Source organism: Geotrypetes seraphini, chromosome 13 (assembly GCF_902459505.1).
Source record: "Geotrypetes seraphini chromosome 13, aGeoSer1.1, whole genome shotgun sequence".
NCBI classification, from domain to species: Eukaryota; Metazoa; Chordata; class Amphibia; order Gymnophiona; family Dermophiidae; genus Geotrypetes; species Geotrypetes seraphini.
In genome coordinates, this window is record NC_047096.1 from 70909428 (window position 1) to 70926161 (window position 16734).

At 46.3% G+C, this 16734-nt stretch overlaps 1 protein-coding gene across 2 annotated transcripts in view; it reads left to right on the forward strand.

The window, feature by feature from the left end:
• PSMD11 (proteasome 26S subunit, non-ATPase 11) overlaps window positions 1-16734 on the forward strand; it is a 73347-nt gene that overhangs the window by 30634 nt on the left and 25979 nt on the right. The window lies entirely within an intron of this gene.

Sequence of the window (16734 nt, forward strand, 5' to 3'; positions counted from 1 at the left end):
AAAAAAGATTAGGTTCTTACCTCGGTAATCTTTCTTGTAGAAGTGTCTAGTGGTCCCGAAGCCTGCCTTTCCCATTGCAGATTATTTTCTTGAAGTCTCCCTGCTCAGCTTTAGCCAAGTGTGAGGCGGTAATTGAAACTCTCCTTTTTGCCTTGGAATCAGTCTGGTGCCTTCTGCTTCTGGAATCAGTCTGTCTTTCCAGAGAGCTAAAAAAAAGGAGAGAGAGAGAGAACACTCCAGACAGTGTATAGTCAGCTTCAAGTCTCTGCTAGATAGTTAGACATGCAAGTAGCTATGAGTTCTATATAAACTTAGTGCTGGTTGCACATGTTTTTGAATCTGGTTTTATAACTGCTGTTTGAATGTTCAATGGTAATGTTTGTTACAGAGCAGAAAAGAATCATACTGTTGGGGATTCCTTCCCGTTTCCCTCTTTCAATATATTAAGGGGAAATGACCCGCAAAGTTGGATGACTATGGAATAAAGGGAGTGCTAATGGAGGACAATGCCATCGCCGACAAACTGAACACATTTTTTGCGTCTGTATTTACCGAAGAGGATATACACAACATAACGGAAGCTGACAGGCTATACGCAGGAAACGAAGACGGGAAACTGACAGGGTTGACAGTCAGTCTAGAAGAGGTATGCAGGCAGATTGATAGGCTTAAAAATGAAAAATCCCCGGGACCGGATGTCATCCATTCGAGGGTAATCAAGGAACTGAAAGGGGTTAAAACTGAACTGCTTCAAATCGGGAAGGATTCCGGAAGACTGGAAAGTGGCGAATGTTATGCCGATCTTCAAGAAAAGTTTGCGAGGAGATCCAGGAAACTACAAACTGGTGAGTCTGACCTCGGTGCCAGGAAAGATGGTAGAGGCGCTGATAAAGGACGCATCATTGACCACCTTGACGGACACAATCTGATGAGGACCAGCCAGCACAGCTTCAGCAAAGGAAGATCTTGCCTGATGAACTTGCTGCACTTCTTTGAGGGATTTAACAGGCAGATAGACAAGGCTGACCCGGTTGACATTGTATATCTGGATTTTCAGAAGGCGTTCGACAGGGTCCTGCATGAACGACTACTTTGAAAAATTACAAGCCATGGATTTGAGGGTGAAATACTCAAGTGGATTAAAAATTGGTTGGCAGATAGGAAACAGAGAGTGGTGGTAAATGGACAATACTCAGACTGGAAAAGTGTCACAAGTGGAGTGCCGCAGGGTTCAGTGCTCGGGCCCTTGCTCTTCAACATATTTATAAACTACCTGGAAATTGGTGCAACGAGCGAAGTGATTAAATTTGCAGACAATACAAAGTTATTCAGAGTAGTGAAGACGCAGGAGGATTGCGAAGACCTACAACGGGACATAAGCACACTCGAGAAATGGGCCGCAACATGGCAAATGAGGTTTAACATGGATAAGTGTAAGGTGATGCATATCAGTAACAAAAATCTTATACACGAATACAGGATGTCCGGTGCAGTACTTGAAGAAACCCCCCAGGAAAGAGACTTAGGAGTATTGGTCGACAAATCAATGAAGCTGTCCGTGCAATGTGCGGCGGCGGCAAAATGCTAGGAATGATTAAGAAGGGGATCACGAAAAGATCGGAGAAGGTTATTATGCAGCTGTATCAGGCCATGGTACACTCTCACCTGGAATACTGCATCCAGCACTGGTCGCTGTACACGAAGAAGGACACTACTACTCGAAAGGATCCAGAGAAGAGCAACTAAAATGATTAAGGGGCTGGAGGAGTTGCCGTACAGTGAGAGATTAGAGAAACTGGGCCTCTTCTCCCTTGAAAAGAGGAGACTAAGGGGGACATGATCAAAACATTCAAGATAATGAAGGGAATAGACTTGGTAGATAGGTTGTTCACCCTCTCCAAAGTAGAGAGAACGAGAGGGCACTCTCTAAAGTTTAAAGGGGATAGATTCCGTACAAACGTAAAGAAGTTCTTCTTCACCCAGAGAGTGGTAGAAAACTGGAATGCTTTTCCGGAGGCTGTTATAGGGGAAAACACCCTCCAGGGATTTAAGACAAAGTTAGACAAGTTCCTTCTGAACCAGAACGTATGCAGGTAAGGGCCGCCGCGTGAGCAGACTGCTGGGCACGATGGACTACTGGTCTGACCCAGAAACAGCAATTCTTATGTTCTTATTATTGCTTTTGTACGAACTGAGGGGGCAGGAGCAGCTCCCTGACAGGAGGTGGAATTGAAAACATGATTGACAGTTTTCTGCAAGCAACTTGTGGGTTCAGATACAAGACCCTATGGTTCAGGACCACTAGACATGTCTACAAGAAAGAGTATCAAGTATTAACCTAATCTTTCTTTTGACTAGCTAACACTTCTTTCCTCAGATCAGGCCATAAAGAACTAATGGTGAAGGTATCCAAAAATATAAGTATTCTAATGATAGTCTGAAAGGAGAAATAGATGGCAAGTTAATGGGTTTTCAGAAGACAGTTGTTATGCACTAGGTGGCAGTATTGATCCATTACTTCCAGTAAAGCAGCAGTAATCCACAGCTAATTAATAAATGTCAACCTTCCTGTCAGTGCCTGCGCAGTGGTTAGCTCAGGTACTGACAGAAAGGTAGACACTGACATTGATAGAGGAAACAAAACTACTGCCGACACTCTGAACCAGCTTTTTGCAAGGCCGTTGTCTTACCACCAGTGGCATAGCTAAACAGCCAATTTTTGGTAGGCCTGACCCAAACGTGTCATTGCATTGAAACCCAATCGATTTCAAACGTGTCATTGCATTGAAACCCAATCGATTGCATTGAAAGCTCACTCCACCAGAGGAATTGCTGCCTCTTGGGCAGAGAATAGGGCTGCCTCACCTGAGACAATCTGTAGAACAGCTAAACAATCTATCTCCATACCTTCACCAGGTTCTAGAAGGTGGATGTAGCAGCCAAGAAAGATGCCGCTTTCGGGACCTTTATCCTGAAGGCAGACTCAGTGGACCCGTCTTGGATTCTGAGGACTGCTTTATGTCCCTATGGTTTAGGACCACTAGAGACATTAAATTAGAAAAAAAAGATTAGGTTCTTACCTCGGTAATCTTTCTTGTAGAAGTGTCTAGTGGTCCCGAAGCCTGCCTTTCCCATTGCAGATTATTTTCTTGAAGTCTCCCTGCTCAGCTTTAGCCAAGTGTGAGGCGGTAATTGAAACTCTCCTTTCTGCCTTGGAATCAGTCTGGTGCCTTCTGCTTCTGGAATCAGTCTGTCTTTCCAGAGAGCTAAAAAAAAGGAGAGAGAGAGAACACTCCAGACAGTGTATAGTCAGTAAAGTTTACTCTGCCATGCCCTACCACCAACTCAAACTATAAATACATTGGCTAATGAAGATTTCCCAAGCTCTGTCAGCTGAAGATGCCCTCTGAAGGTGACTAGAACTTCCTTTTACCAAATTTGGCAGACAGCAGCAACATCCCTAAGCCACTGATGCTGGCATCCCACACATGCTTAGTTGTCAGTAGCTCAAGGATACTGTCACAAACTGCAGGACTTGGTAAAAGGGAGTTCTGGCTGTCTGTGGAGAAGGTCCTCAGCTGAAGATGTTTAGCAATCCCTACCAGCAAGGGTAAGGATCTTTTTTAGACTTGCTAGGGCTCAAGTCAGAAAATAACAGAGGGCTCCCATCCTCCCTGCCTTACCTGTGACTTCCCCACCTACCATTACTATCACAGCAATAGAGTCTCACCAAATACAGAACAAGGGAACATAAATTAGAAATAAAAATATTTAGACAAACATTGAACTGGAAATCCCAAGAAGTTAAACCTAGCATGCACAACATCACTGGAGACATAAAAACATTTCCTTTTATACTGAACACAATATAAAGACATTTGGTATGCACATTTCCCAAAGCTAATATATTCTATATAAAAATTGCCATATTGGGTCAGACCAATGGTCCATCTAGCGCAGTATCCTGTTTCCATAGTAGTCTATCACAAGTACCTGGCAAAAACCCAAATAGTAGTAACGTTCCATGGTACCAATTCCAGGGCCAGCAGACTTGGACTTGTCCAAACCTTGTTTAAATCCAGCTACACTAACCACTGTTCTTGTACAATCCCTCTTTAGGCTGAACTTGAGAGATCTTGTATATCTGGTAGCTTCTGCTGCAGGGCTACTAAAACTTGATCCCTCCCCTTTGGGCTTCTTGCCTGGGAGTTTCCTGTCATGCTCAGTTTTGTAACTGCAGCTTCTCTACATGGTTGAAATCAGTCTCTTCTGCTCGTGATTTGTTTTCAATTTCTAATCTTTTTTAATTTATTTTGTGGGTTTGCCCACGTGCTGCAGGTCAACTCTGTGCGAGTGATTCTTCAGCGGGAGATTGCAGACATTTTAAATATTGTCTGCTTCTGAAGGGTGCTCTGTGAGCTTAAACTGCAGTAAGCCCTCTAAACAGCCTGCAGATTGGATCAGGTCTCCGGGATTGGGAGCCATCTCTCCCCTGGTTCGTCCGCAATGGGGTAGAACGCAGGCTGCTGCAGTTCCGTGGAGGTACATCAGGATCGGAACTGGACTACGTGTCTTCCCTAATTTCCCTTAGGGGTCCTAGTGGTCGTGATCTTTGGTGACAGAGAAGGTGAGGCGGTCAGAAGACCTGAAAAATCCAGTTTAATCAGCTCCTGAGGTACTGATCTCCTTGGTTGTACTGTGTATTGCAGGCTGCCATAGACTTTCATTGCAGCACAGCTCTCTGTGGTGTCTGAATCACAGAGTTTGCTGATTTTTTTGGGGTGCTGAAATCGGGGTTTTGGGTGGTTTCCCTGCATTCCCTGGTCGTGTCCCCCCCCCCCCCCCCCACACACACACCTGTAAAATCCTAAAATCGCCATTTTTTTGCGATTTCCTGTTTTTTCCTGGGCATTTTTAATGCAAAATCAGCACCCGTGGTGGCCATCTTGGATTTTCTTTAAAGTTTTTAAAACTATATTTTTGGGACTTAGAAGCTTCGTTTTTGCTCCAAACTTCACAGATGGCCACCTCAGTTCAGAATGGCATGGATTCATGCTGTAAATGCGGCAGATGGCTTGCGGATTCGCAACCATGAATTTTGTGCGCCGCGGCCCATAAGGGGCATGAACCGTGCGTGGATTCCACACTGTCCTCCAGAGGGGCCCTGCTTTCATCCGATTCCGTAGGAGATGCCAAAATTGGGTGAGGAGGGCGCGTTCACGAAACGCAAGTGTAGTTCCAGGGAAAAATTCTCATAAGTTTTCTGAACATTCCAAATCTGAGTACCGTAAATCGGCTCTAGCTGCCAGGGACTAAATTCAGCCAGATTTGTGGATATGATGTATCAGGCTTTCATGAGAATGAGGGCTATGCCTGTATCTCGCTCTCAGACTCCGGTGCGGTTGTCTGTTCAGCCTTTGGATTCCAGCATGTCCATTTGCTCCCTTGCTGGTCCACCTGAATGCCAGCAGCAGCTCCCCACTATTGCCTTCATCAGTTTTTATGCCGTTGCTGTCGCACGGATTTTCGGCGGGGTCCGCTGATGTAGCTAGCTTAGCGGATCTCGGAGATTCCCAGAACACTGATTTCTGCGTTCTGGCAGAGGATCAGACGATGCGCAAGCTCTTTAAGTCCAGCCGCCTTCCTGATCTAGTCTGAGTCCCTGCAGACATTGAGACTTGATTCAGACTCAGCGGTTCAGGCAGAGTGTTCCTTCATGAGTTCTAAGCCCACACGTTCCGCTTCATTTCTGGATCACGTGGACTTGGTGGAAATGCTCTTGGAGGTTTGGGAGGCCCCGGAGGGTCCCCTGAAGTGCGCTAGCACCATAGCTAAATTGTATCTCATGGCATCAGAATTTTCTAAGTGCTTAGTCCTGCTGAGAGTGGATTCGGCAGTGGCTCAGGTCTCTAAACGTACCTCTTTGCCCTCGGATGGAGGGGTTGTCCTGAAGGATGTTCAGGACAGAAGACTGGATTTTGTCATGAAGCGTCTTTTTGAATTCGCTGCAACGGGAGTGCGAACTGCGACGGCCACTTCCTTTGTGGCCTGGCCGTGTCATACCAAACTCCGTTAGGATCCTGAGAAGGTTGTCCTTCCTGGTTTCTGGGGTGAATTATTTGGCAGACGTACTCTATGATATCTTGAAAAGATTTTTGTTAAGCTGGGAGCTTATTCTGCAAGGAGAATGTTATGGATTCGCCAGTGGTCAGGTGATGCTTCATCTAAGCCTACGCTGAGCAAGTTACCTTTTAAAGGTTCGCTCTTGTTTGGATGAACTTGTGGTAAGTGTGCAGGACCGTAAGCCTAAGGTGCTTCCTGGCTCTAGACCTCGCCCGACTAGGAAGAATGGGATGGCCAAATTTTTGTCCCTTCAGGACAACCTCATAGAACGTCAGAACGCCTGCGGTGGCACAGCTTTTCGGTGCGTCCTCCAGACCTGGCTTTGGAGGTGCAGCACGCCAACAGTCTGCCTCCTCTCGACCTTCTGTCCCTCTCAAGAAAACATTCTGACGCCAGATCTCTGATGAGGCCATTCTTCCAGAATGGTTAAAGATAACCTTGGACTTGGGACGGTCTTCGACTGTAGTTTTACCGGCCACCAGCGGACTTCTTCCTGTCCTCTCCCGAGGGAAATCCGGACAGGGCAAGAAAGGTTTGCACTATGGTGCGCCGGTTACTGGATCTGGTGGCCACAGAGCTGGTCCCAAGGGACAACTTGGACTCTGGCAGATACTCGATTTACTTCATCGTGCAAATAAAGTCTTCGAAGATTGCTGACCAATTCTGAACGTACAACCAGTGAACACATTCCTGCGAGTTCCGCATTTCCAGATGGAAACAGTGCGTTCTGTTTTAGTGGCAGTGGTTCCCGGGAAGTTTTTGGATTCCTTGGATCTCACGGAAGCGTATCTCCACATCCCGCTATTTCCAGATCATAGGAGGTTCCTGAGGTTTCATGTTCTCGGGATGCATTTCCAGTTCGCGGCTCTACCTTTTGATTTTGGCCCAGATCTTTCACCAAGGTCATGATGATGGCGGCGGCCCATCTGACATCGCTAGGTATGCCGATGACTGGCTGATCAAAGCTCCCTTGACGGTGCAGGGCCGCTTGGCAGTTTGCCAAGTGGTGTGTCTGCTGAAAAGTCTCGGATGGGTGATCAATCTGAAGAAGAGTAGTCTCGAGCTGACCCAGGACTTGGAGTACCTGGGAGTCCGGTTCCACAGGAATGGACCGGGTATTTCTTCCAGATTCCAGAAACCTCAAACTCAGAAGTGTGATTCGGGATACGTTTCCGGTCCCAGCACCGACGACCAGGCAGTATCTGCAGGTGTTGGGTATCATGGTAGCAACCATAGATGTGATTCCATGGGTGAGAGCTCACCTACATCCTCTTCAGTTATCCCTTCTGACGCGAGGGAGGTCAGCAATGAGGGACTCGACACTCTGGTTCAATCTTAGCCCGAATGGGAACTTCTGTATGTCTTTCCCCTGTGGCCTATGATAGGGTGAGTGCAGCGCCGGGTGTCCTCTCACAGGGGTCCGGTGATCCTTGTGGCTCTGGACTAGCCCAGGAGACCTTGGTACACAGATCTTGTGAGGTTGTCCTCGGGGACGGGTCTGCGTCTTCCTTGCCATTGGAGGTTGCTCACACAGAAGCCAATTGCACTTCAAGATACAGACTGCTTTGGTCTTATGGCCTGGCGCTTGAGCGGGCAGCCTTGATGGCCAGGGGTTATTCCTCTGCAGTTATCGCCATGCTCCTGCAGAGCAAGCGGAAATAGACTATCGGTCTACGCGAAAGCCTGGAGGTGGTTTCAGACTTGGTGTGCGGGGGTTCAGGTGGGCTCTTTGGTACAGTCGGTGGCTCATGTTCTGGACTTCCTGCAGGCTGGCCTCAGGTAGGGTCTGGTGGTCTCTTCTCTACGTATTCAGATTGTGGGACTCTCTTGTTTAGGTCCCTCTTCGTTCAGGGGTTCTCTGGCTTCTCTCCCAGATGTCCGGTTCTTGAGGGAGGCAGGGAGGCTAAGGCCTCCCTTGTGACTGCCTTGCCTATAATGGGACCTGAATTAGGTCCTACGCTCCCTGACCCATCTGCCCAATGAACCCCTGGATGGGATCTCTCTGAAAGATCTTACCATTAAGACCATCTTCCTGGTGGCGGTCACATTGGCATGGCGAGTGTCCGAGCTTCAGGCTTTGTCGTGCAGAGATCCTTTTCTTCGCATCACGGAGTCTGCGGTGATTTTGAAGACTGTGCCTTCTTTTCTTCCGAAAGTGGTTTCCACTTTCCACATCAACCAGGATGTGGAAAGCCTTTGTTCCTTCAGGTTCCAAGTCTCAGGACCGTGTTTTGCGGTCTCTAGATATACGGTGTCTCCTTTGAGATACCTAGAGGCCCTAACGTCTTCTATGTGTCGGACCATCTGTTTGTCCTGGCGGGCCCCGCATGTCAGGGTTCGGCTGCTTCCAAGGCTACCATTTTGCATTGGATACGTGCGACCGTTTCCACGGCCTATGTTGTGTTGGGGAAGAAGCCTCCCCTTGGGGTGAAGTCTCGCTCTACCAGAAGAATGGCTTCCTCATGGGCTGAATCTCATACAGTCTCGTCTGAGGAGATTTGTCGGGCGGCCATGTGGGCTTCCCTTCATTCTTTTTCCAGGTTTTACCGGCTTAATGTGGCGGCTAAGGATGATATGGCCTTTGGCGCTTCTGTCCTCGTGGCAGGCTCATCAGGCCCCCCCTGAGATTTGGGATGGCTTTGATAAGTCCCTCGAGTTCAGCCTCCAGAGGGATTGTACAAGAATGAAAGATTTAGTTTTCTTACCTCTGCTAATCTTCTTTCTTGTAAATCTCCTCTGTTTTGTCCGATTCGCAGATCGCCTCTTCAGTAACTGGTAAGCTGGATTTCTGTCTTTGACCAGCCTCTCTAAGAATTACATCCATATTCCCCTTTGTCAGGTATAAGGGTTGGTGAGGTTCCCGGGGAGGGGGGTGCCTCTTTTGATCTTCAGGCTGTGTCTGTGTTCCATAAATTTCCTATGTTTTGCAGTTTTATAATGTTCACATTATATGTTTGATTACCGTTGGCCTTTTTGGCCCGTGGTTTTTAGTGTAATAATTTCTTGAGCAGAATTGACTGGTAACTAGAGTTCCCGCGCCCTCTATTTCTTTTCTTCTGTTTCCTGTTGTCATAGATCTACCTGGCTTTTCTACTAACTGAGCATGACAGGAAACTCTGAGCAGCTAGCCCAAAGGGGAGGGATCAAGTTTTAGTAGTAGCAGAAGCTATCAGACATATAATATCCCTTGAGTTAAGCCTCCAGAGGAGATTTACAAGAAGGAAGATTAGCAGAGGTAAGAAACTTAATCTTTCATTACCACATCCTCTGGAACTCATTCCATTTAAAACATTCAAAATAAAATGTGGGTTTTTTCCTACCTTTGTTGTCTGGACATTTTATTTTGCCATTATGTTGATTCCAGTTTCTCTTTCTTATCTGTCTGCTAATTCTTCAAGTGGCTGTTGTCCATTTGTGTTTTCTCCTATCCCCTGTATATGCCCTTACTACACCTGCCTCTTACATATTGATCATTCCTTAGCACCTGCAGCAGATGAATCCAGAAACTACCAGCAGGTGGAGATAGGATACTGAGTTGAACTCTGCCTTACTGGTTATACAGCCTCCTGGTCAACCAGTATGTTCTGTCTCCAGCTCGGTTTGTCTCCAGCAGGTGGATGGATGTGTTCCTACTGGCTCCTGTTCTGCCTAAGACAGTTGAGTTAAGGGGTGCTCTTGCTGTTCAGTGCCGGCTTTAGGGGATGTACCTGCTTCCCCCCCCCCCTCTGTTTGGGATACACTGTGCATTTATTTTTCTCCTTTCCCATTGACAAAAAACAAACAGATTAAAAATAGCTGAATTACCCTGCTGCTGATTCTGATGGAAACAGGGTCTGTTCAGCAGTGTAATGCTTGATTCTGGACTTCACCCTTCAGCTTCCCTCTCTCAGTGCAGCGTGAGCCGTGGATGAGTTTCTTTAAAATTGTCTGGTCTTTGGCAGCAAAGGGGGTAAAAAGGTGTTTGTGCTGCAGAAAGCGACAAACACTGACAGGGAATGTGCTCGAATGGCTGTTCTGAATCACAGGCGAGTGACAGTGCGATGGCAAATGAGGATCTGCTTATTTTCTGCATAGGGGAGAAGTTCCCATGTTTAATTATGTCTCCTGTGGCCATTTTGATAGCACAGGATTCTGCTACTGTAGAAAGGGACTCTGATAGTGTAACTGCAGTTTTTAGCACTGCCTTCAGTTTCGTTGGCAGCAGTCTCTTTGGCAAGGCCGGTGGAGTGGTTAAGCCAGCCTCTATCATTCTCTCCAGCAGAAACCTTTTCTCCAGAGTTATTTTGCTGCTTCATCAGGCATATTTGCTGAAGGGGTTTGGGGATTTGGTGTCAAGAGCTGTTCTTCCTATGATTCCTGTGCAAGCTTCTGCTGATCCTCAGACTTAAACGCAGTCATTGCAGGGAAACACTTCGGCTGAGCGCAAGCGACTGATTTCTTCTTCTGAGGTGGCCTCTGTCTCCATCTTTGTCTACTCATTCCCTGGTTGAAGGAGCAGAGTTCTCTGTAGAGGCTTTGGTAGAGGATCTTGAAGAGGAGGAAATATTGCCCAGCAAGGCCAATGATACCATGGCGGTTAAGAGTGTTTCATAGAGAAGAATTGACTGCTTTATTACTAAGGCTTTCCAGGATCTTAATATCTCCTCTCCTGATTCTCAGTTGTCAGCTTCTGCCAATCCTAGGATGGCTAGTACTAGAAGGCCTCCCAAGCCTTTCCAGGATAAGGTAAATGAGGTGATGCAGGAGTTAATTTCAGCGCAATGGTCAACACTGGTGCAGGTCTTTGGGTAGCCAAGGCTTTGGCCAGACTTTATCTGGTATCTCAGGAGGAATAGGATAGAATCTGGTTACCATGAGTGGATGCGCTTGTTTCATGGTCACTAAAGAGACCACCTCAAGAATGTTCAAGATAGAAAGCTTGAAGCTTCAGTGAAAATGTGATTTGAGGTTTTAGTGCTGGCTTTACAGGCAGCTGTATGTAGTTCCTATGTAGCTAGGGCAACAGATTTATGGACTCTATGGGTGAATCTGCTTCTCCACTCTCCAGAATTTCCAGATATTGAATCCAACCAGACGTATCTAGCAAATAGTGAGGAGTGTGTGGCGCAGTGGTTGGATCTACAGCCTCAGCACCCTGGGGTTGTGGGTTCAAACCCCGCGCTGCTCCTTGTGACCCTGGGCAAGTCACTTAATCCTCCATAGCCCCAGGTACGTTAGATAGATTGTGAGCCCACCGGGACAGAGAGGGAAGATGCTTGAGTACCTGATTGTAAAAACCGCTTAGATAACCTTGATAGGCGGTATATAAAAATCCTAATAATAAACAAATGCTCTATATGATCATATTAGGACTTTGGCAAAGCAAATGGTTTGGTGGTTACGTCTAGACAAATCTTATGACTTTGTGCTGGGCAGCATATGCCAAGGGAGCTGTTGTTCACTAAGGATTTGGAAAAATTGATTTTGGTGGTTTCAGAACACAGCAGTTATCGGAGGATAAGCTGAATGAGTCCTTTAGATCCTCGCAGGCTTGTCTCTGCTTCTGGGACACCAAACATTATAGACCAGGCAAGGCTGCATTAGTCAAAAGCAGTCCTTTTGCTTGGATAAAAGGACTAGCCCTCAGCTTTCCTATTCTTCAACAGCAAACCCTTTGCAATGATGGTATTTGGGTTCACTCTGCCAAAGGAGGGGGGGGGGTTGTCCCATTTTTTTATGGACTGGGCTAAGATCATTATAGATCAATGGATGTTAGATGTGATTTGAGAATATTACAAATTTAGAGTTTGCCTCTCCCATCGCAGATTTTTTTTTTCTTGGAGTCTCCCTGCTAAGCCTCAACCAAGTGGGAGGCAGTAATTCCTCTCTGGTGGGCCCTTTCCTTCAGGGGAATGTGGTCAAGATTTGCTACTCCATGTACTTTGTAGTTTGAAAGAAGGAGAGCTCCTTCAGAGTGGTACTCGATCTAAAGAATGTCAACGAGTTTCTTGGGGTCAAGCGTTTTCGCATGCAACCGTGCTATCCATAATTGCGGCCATCCATCCAAGGAGAGTTTCTTACAGCTTTGGAACTCAAGGAGACCTACTTATAAATTCTAATTTGACCTCTTCATGAATGCTTCCTTCGCTTTGCCATTTTGGGCACTGCCACTTGGTCTAGCTACAGCTCTGCATACTCTCCAAGGTGATTTGATGGCCTTCCTAAAGAAAGAGGGGATTCAAATATATCCATATCTGGATGACTTGCTCATTCGAGCAGGTTCTGCTCAGGAGAGTCAGCGGGTCACCTCAAGAGTAATAGCATGCCTACAGCCCTTGGGATGGGTTATCAGTTTTCTCCCAAGTTCCATGGTTCCATCTCAGACACTAGAATATTTGAGAGTCCAGTTCAATACAGACAAGGGCAAGGTTTTTCTCTCCAAGCACAATACGCCAAGCTTCAAGAGCAGTTTGCAAAATCATGCACACTGCTTGTCCTTGAGTGTGAGATTATATGCAGGTCTTGGGGTCCATGGTGGTAGCGTTGGACATGGTTCCTTATGCTCGGTTCCATATGAGGCTCCTGCAGCAATGCCTACTATTCTGATGGTCGCCAGTGTCTCAAAATTACAGATGCAGATTACGGTGGACAGCTCCAGCTCAAGGCACTCTTCTTTGTTGGCTTTGGTGTCCCAATCTCCTGTGGGGGATGCTTCTATCAGGCCCATCCTGCATTCTGGTTACCACAGATGCAAACTTTGCAGGCTGGGGAGCTCACTGCATGAAGTTCCAGGTCCAGGGTCATTGGACCACAGAGGCCCAGTGGTCCATCAGTCGCTTGGAGTTGTGGGCTGTTAACAATGAACTTCTTGCCTTCCAGGAACATGTACTGTTGAATATCACAGCAATTGTGTACATCAACAGACCGGGGGGAGGAGGAGCATGCGCAGTCTGCCTCTGCCAACTGAAGCATGAGTTCTGATGAGATGGGCAGAGATTCACCTTCCCTTCATTTCGGTGGCACACTTTGCAGTAAAGACGACAACAACAGTAATAATTTATTATTTCTATAGCACTACCAGACACACTGAGCTGTACATTAAACACGCAAGAGACAGTCTTTGCCCAATAGAGCTTTACAATCTATGACAGGGTGAATCTATATATGCTGCTCAGGTAGGGAATTAGAAGGGGAATGATGAGGTGTATAAAGTGGGGGACCATGGAGGGAATGACAAGCAGAAATTGGTGCTTTACAAGTTGGTTTGGTTAGGACCTAAACATCTTCAAAAAAGTGGCCTTTCAGCCTTGACCAAAGACAGTACAGAGTCAGGCAGGTTGTTCCAGGCAACACGGCGCAGCAAGGTAGAAGGGACAGAGTCGGGAGTTGGCCAGAGAGGAGAAGGGTACCACCAAGAGAGACTTGCCCGATGAATGGGGTTCTCGGGACAGAGTGTAAGGAGAGGAGGGATGCTGAGGAGCTTCCGAATGAACATAAGCATCGCCTCTGCCGAGTCAGACCATAGGTCCATCATGCCCAGCAGTCCGCTCCCGCGGCGGCCCTCCAAGTCACCTGTTAGTGATCTTTTTCTTAAAACATTTGGCATTGTATATTATCCCTCTAACCATACCCCTCAATCCCCCTTTCCTTCAGGAACTCATCCAATCCCATTTTGAAACCCAAAATCGTACTCTGCTCAACCACCTCCTCTGGAAGTGCGTTCCAGGTGTCCACCACCCTCTGAGTGAAGAAGAACTTCCTAGCATTTGTTCTGAAGCTGTCTCCCTTCAATTTATTTGAGTGGCCATTCGCTGGACCGATTCAAGTCTCAGCACATCTTTGCAGTAATTCGTTAAATGTTTACATTAATTATAAAACTAACGTATTCGTATTGAAACTGGAAAAGACAGCCAATGATGAAGCACCACACTATGCTTCCCGCGATCTAAAAGTATTTTTTGCGGTGGAGTGGTGGGGCTGAGGCGTCCTTTCTAATACTATATTCGACAACATCATTTATGTAACATCCAGATCTGGTATTACAGCAGGCACAGGGAGTTCACCTCAGGCCATCGATGTATTGCTGCAGCCATGGCCATTGATATATCTTCTGTACAACTTTTTCCTCCATGGCCAATGATCGGCAAAGTGTTGTATCGTATGACTCGTCATCCAGGTTGGGCAGTTGTAGTAGCACCAGATTGGCTACAATGTCCGTGGTATGCGGATCTCATAAGGCTGTTGATGGACGAGCCATTCAGACTTCCAGTAACACGAGATCTGCTATTGCAGGGACCTGTTTCAATGGAGGATCCTTCTCATTTTGATCTTACAGCCTGGCTATTGAAAGGTCAAAATTGAGGGGGAAAACATCCTGGAACAAAGTCATTGCTATGTTACTACATGCGTAGAAACATTCAAATTTCTCTGCTTACTGAGTGTGGCTTGTTTTTGAGTCCTGGTGTGGTCACAAGGTATTTCTCCAATCCAAGCTTCCCTGGTACATATTCTCTCCTTTCTACAGGAAGGGTTTTCCAAGAGGTTATCTTAAATTTCTCTGTTTGTCCAGGTAGCAGTGATTGCAAGCTATAGGGGGGAAATTTTGCAGTCTCTTTGGGCTCACAGCCAGATGTGGTACGTTTCTTGAGAGGAGTTAATATTCCTTTTTGGAGGCCCTACCCAGATTGAAATCTTAATCTGGTGCTTAGGGCATTACAAAAGTCTCCCTTTGAACCATTGCTTAATGCTATGATTAAAGACCTCAGGATCAAGACAGTTTTCCTCCTCACCTTATCTGCTCACAGGGTATCTGAGTTTGAGATCCATTTCTACACTTCTCGAAGACAGGGGTGACCATTAAGACTGTGCCATCCTTTCTGCCTAATGTAGGCTTGGCTTTTCATGTCAGTCACTTTTCCTTCCTTCCGTCAGAAAGGAGAATTGTGGAACGCAATTTCATGTTCTGCAGTTCCTGGACATCGTAGAATGCTTAGGTGTGATATCTTAAAGTCACCAACGAATTTCGAAGCACGGATCATCTTTTTGTACTGTTTGCCAGTCGTAATAAAGAAGCGGCTACTTCCAAGGCTACGGTTGGATCAAGGAAGCTGTTAGTTTAGCATATCTTTTGGCAGGTCTGCAATTGCCTACAGCACTTCAGGCTCATTCCACTAGAGCGGTGGCAACTTCTTGGGTAGAATCAAAGTGTTTTTCTTCGGAAGAAATTTGTAGAGCATCATTTTGGTCTTCATTGCATGTTTTTGCATTAAAAAAAAGGAAAAGGGGAAATGGAATGAGACTTGTATGCTGCTTTTTTGTGGTTACACATTCAAATCGGTTTACATACAGGTACTTATTTTGTACCTAGGGCAATGGAGGATTAAGTGACTTGCCCAGAGTCACAAGGAGCAGCACTGGGATTCAATACCACAACCTCAGGGTGCAGAGGCAGCAGCTCTTGTTGTGGTGGCATAGTCCAAGGCTTCCTTTGGCGTGTCAGTAATTGAGGGGGCAGTGGTGTCTTCCCTCCCTAGCTAAGGACTGCATTGCTACATCCCACTAGATTCTGGATTCCTCTGCTGCAAGTGCTAAGGAAGGAAAAAATTATTGCTTACCTGATCATTTTCTTTCCTTTAGATGCACAGATAAATTCTGGATCCTACCCTTTCAGTAATTCGTTGCTTGAAGAGTTTCATTTCAGATTTCCTCTAGGTCAGAGTGTGTAATCGGTTTGATTGTGTTATACAAGTTCTTGGTTTAAAGTTACGCTATATTGGAAAATAATTTTTTTAGGATAGAAGTTCTCAATATTTTGTTACGAGCAATACTGGTTGACCAGGAGGCTGTACATCCAATAAGGCAGAGTTCAATCCGTACTCTTTCTCCACCTGCTGGTAGATGGACACAACCCACTAGTTTCTGGATTCAGCTGCGTTTAAAGGGGAAAAAATGAGCAGGTAAGCCATAATTTTTCCTTCCATTTTTAGCTCTCTTCTGCCTCTTTTTCACCCTTCTCCTTTTTACTTTTAGCTACCTATCAAATTTCCATCTTTAAAAACACTTTCCCTCTCCCATTCCCCATCTCACTCCTTATTCAACCTTCCGTTCCCTTTCATCTTTAATATACTTTCCATTACCACATTTCTACCCTCTGTAATCACTAACTTCTCATTCATTTTCTTGCCACCCCTCTTCTCCTCCTCCCGGACTCTAAACTATGGTTCCACCATTTCCAGCATCTTCCTCCACCTTACTAGCCCAGAATCTGCTGCCTCTTCCTCCCCTCCCCACCCTTGTAGCCTGACGTCTCTTTTCCTTCTGTCTCCCCTCCTGCCTTCTCCCCCATATTCTAGCATTTCTCCCTCTCTCATCCCTCACTCCCATTATCCATCATCACTCCCTTCTGCATCTAGATCCATCTCCCCTCTCTACCTCCTGTGCATATCTCCCTCCTTCTCATGTACCCCATATCCAATATCTATCTCCCCATTTCTTGCACCCTTGGTCCAGCAGCTCGCTCTCTCTCTTCATCCCTTGGTCCAACAGCTTTCTCTCTTCATCCCTTGCACCCTTGGTCCAACAGTGGTCTCTTTCTCCATCCCTTGGTCCAACAGTGTTCTCTCTCCATTCCTG